Consider the following 4,173-nt stretch of genomic DNA (forward strand, 5'->3'; position numbering starts at 1 on the left):
CAGAAAATCCGATGGAAAATGTCCGATGGAGCCCACAAACGGTCGGAATTTCCAACAACACACTCCGATCGGACATTTTCCATCGGAAAATCCGACCGCGTGTATGGGGCATTACAGGTTTTCTTCTAAGATTGCCCTGTATTTGGCTCCATCCATCTTTCCATCAACTCTGACCAGCTTCCCTGTCCCTACTGAAAAAAAGCACCCCCACGAAATGATGCTGCCACCACCATGTTTCATGGTGGGGATGGTGTGTTCAGGGTGATGTGCAGTTTTACTTCTCCGCCACACATAGCGTTTTGCTTTTAGGCCAAAAAGTTCATCTTTGGTCTCATCTGAACAGAGCACCTTCTTCCACATGTTTATTGTGTCCCCCACATGGCTTCTCGCAAACTGCAAACGGGTTACGGCTTTCTTTCAACAATGGCTTTCCTCTTGCCTCTTGCCAGATTTGTAGAGTGCACGACTAATAGCTGTCCTGTGGACAGATTCTCCCACCTGAGCTGTGGATCTCTGCAGCTCCTCCAGAGTTACCATGGGCCTCGTGCTAGCCTCTCTAATTAATGCTCTCCTTGCCCAGCCTGTCGGTTCAGGTGATGTCAGAAACCATGAATCAGAAGGAGACAGAAGTACAGTTAAATAACACTTGTTTAATAATAATAAAAAAAGGTAAACAGAGTAAACTTAGTCAAAACATAGCCAGAGTTCAGGAACCGAAACGGATAGTCAGACAAGCCAAAATGTCAGGGAGTCAGAGATGAGCATATTGCATATTTATTGCATTTTTATGTATATATATATATATATATATATATATATATATATATATATATATATATATGTGTTCATTATATTTCGTTTCAATATGTGTATATGTGTATATATATATATATATATATATATATATGTATATATATATATATATATATATACTATTATTATTATTACTATTTATTACACAAACTATTCTCTGTTCACCAATTGGAGTGTTGCCCGTATGATTGGAGGGCACAAGAGGGAGGGATCCCCTGAGGGGGAGGAGCCCCATATCCCATCCTTGTTTCATTGACATTCAGGCATTTATAAGGGGGGACTGCTGAAGGAGGGGTCACTGCATAGCTCTGACGAAGAAGGGACGTTCCCTTCGAAACGTGTTAGCTGATTGTGATGTGTATGCATCTCTCCACGATTTTTGGAAGGCATCGCTCATCCTAAAGTTGCATGCTGGCTGTCGGTGCACTTCATGTTGTGCCCCCTCCACCTATTTCTTGTGAGTTGTTTCTTTTTATCATTTTCATAATAAATGTTTTTAAAAAAGTTAATACACAAGGCTGGTGCGCCCCTGTTTTTCTTTTATTTCGGTTTGCACTAGGATTCCCCATCCTTGAGGGCAGCAAGGCCTGTGTTGACGCATCTTTTATATGGTGATCCACCTGTGCGCAGGAGTCGTTTTTTGTTTGCTAAAGCCAGAGATGAGCATAGTAGAACAGCAAGCAGGATCTGGAGCCAGAAGGAATGTCAGCCAAGCAAGTCATTAACAGGAACACAGAAGATAGAGATGTGACCAAGGCGAAGGCAAAGATCATCTGGGCTGGACGGCTTAAGTAGGCAGGACTGATGAGCAGGATATCATCAACAGGTGAGTCACTGTGGAGAGAGAGGAGCTGGCAATTAGCTGACAGCTGAGTGGCCAGCTTAGAGAAGCAAGGGCTGAGCCCAGCCCTGACAGTACCCCCTCCTTAATGACCCCTCCACCTCGAAGGACCACCAGGCTTGAGGGGAAAACATCTATGGAAATCACGGAGGAGGACAGGGGCATGAATGTCCGAGGATGAGACCCAAGAGCGTTCCTCTGGACCGTACCCTTTCCAATGCACCAGGTACTGTATTCGCCCACGGAACCTACGGGAGTCAACAATGGACTGTGCTTCATGCTCCTCATGGTTCTCAACCTGTACAGGGTAAAGACAAGGCACAGAAGTGGTAAAGCGGTTGCAGACCAAAGGTTTTAATAAGGCCACATGAAATACGTTTGAGATATGCATATTAGAAGGAAGGTCTAATGCGTAAGCCACTGGGTTAATCCTGTGAAGAATACGCAAAGGCCCAATAAACCGTGGTGCGAACTTCATAGAGGTAACACGAAGTCAGAGTTTGCGGGATGACAGCCAGACCCTGTCCCCAACCTGGTAGGAAGGCGCAGGCAGACGTTTGTGGTCAGCATGGAGTCTGTACCTATCATTAGCATGTCGCAAAGCCTCCTAGACTTGTGCTCAAGTGGAACGAAGACCACGGAGATGCTCCTCTAACGCAGGAATACTCTGCGGAACAAACAAGCCAGGCAACATGGAAGATTGTAAACCATAGTTCACCATAAACGGGGACAATCGGGAAGCTGAATTCAAAGCACTGTTGTGAGCAAACTCCATCCATGGTAAGAGGTCTGACCAGTTGTTATGATGGTCAGAAATACAGCAACGTAGGAATTGCTACAAGGACTGATTGGCTTGTTCAGTGGCCCCATTAGACTGCAGATGATACGCATAGGAGAAAGCAAGCTGAATTCCCAACTGTGCACAAAATGCTCACCAGAACCAAGACACAAACTGACTACCCCTGTCCGAGACAATCACTTTGGGTAGCCCAATTAAGCAAAAGATCTCCCGAGCAAAAATGGAAGCCAGTTCCTTAGAAGTGGGTAACTGGTAAAGTGGAATAAAATGGGATATTTTCGAGAACTGGTCAACCACTATAAGAATAACTGTGTTGCCCTGGGATTTGGGTAACTCCAGGGCTTTTCTCCATTGGGTATGGGTTGTAGGAGGCCCACTGGAAGGTGTTGTGGAGTCTTACTCTGAGCACACATGGAACAGGCAGAATTGTTGAGAAATGGTCCAAAAGACTTGATTCTTCCCAGGGTGGCCAGCAGCCTTGGAAGAATGGTAAGTCTGAAGCATGGCAGTATGGAGACTCTCTGGGACAAAGCAGTGGTCACAAGGTTTCCCAAGAGGAGCATGGACCTGAGCAGCAAGAATTTTGTCACCCAAAGGAGAAGTGAGACTGATGCAAACCATAGCCAGAATACGATCAGGAGGAATCACAGGAACCAGAACCGACTCCATCTTGGAAGTGGAGGAAAATTGTCGTGACAAAGCTTCAGCCCTTACATTTTTAGTACCGGGTAAAAATGAGACAATGCAGTTGAAACTAGACAAGAAAAGAGCCCATCGCACCCTTCTAGGAGAGAGGCATTTAGCCTCAGACAAGAAGGTGAGATTCTTATGGTCAGTAAGAATGAGAACTGGCACAGTGGTACCTCATAGGAGATGTCTCCTTTCTTTCAGGGCAAAAAAGATCGCTAACAGCTCTCTGTGACCAATCTCATAATTGCACTTTGCAGGTGACAATTTCTTGGAAAAGTAGCCACAAGAATGCATAGCGCTCTCAGAGGTAGGACATTGAGACAGAAGGGCACCAACTCCAGTCTCAGAAGCATCAACCTCAAAGATAAAAGGTAACGTAGGATCAGGATGTGCCAACACAGGAGCAGAAACAAAGGCAACCTTGAGACTCTCAAAGGCCTTAATGAACTCTGAAGACCAACTCTGTGGGTTACTGTCCTTTCTGGTCATATCAGTCAGGGGCTTGACCAGAGACGAGAAGTTACGAATAAACTTCCGATAATAGTTGGCAAAGCCAAGAAAACGCTGCAGAGGACATAAACCCACCGGTCGGGGCCACTGTAGGACTGCTGAAAGTTTCTCTGGGTCCATCGAAAAACCAGCAGTGGAAATTACATAACCCTGGAATATAACCTGTTCACAATGGAATTCTCTAATTTACAATAGAGATTGTTCTCTCTTAGTTTCTGAAGCACACGACAGACATCTGTGTGGTAGCTCTCCAGGGACTTGGAAAATATGAGAATATTGTCGAGATAAACCTCCACACATAACTGCAACAAATCTCGGAGGACATCACTCCGGCAGGGAGGAGAGCGAAGAGGTGCACAGGACCTTGGCTACCTTCTGAAAGCATGTCTTACTGCATTGTGGTAACCAGGAGAGAACCTCAGCACAGACCCAATCAAAAGAGGAATTGTGCCTCTGTAACCAAGGATAACCAATAACCAGCAGAAACTTAGGTGAGGAAATAACTTGGAATTGGATTATT

The sequence above is a fragment of the Aquarana catesbeiana genome, linkage group LG04, assembly GCF_042186555.1.
Source record: "Aquarana catesbeiana isolate 2022-GZ linkage group LG04, ASM4218655v1, whole genome shotgun sequence".
NCBI lineage: Eukaryota > Metazoa > Chordata > Amphibia > Anura > Ranidae > Aquarana > Aquarana catesbeiana.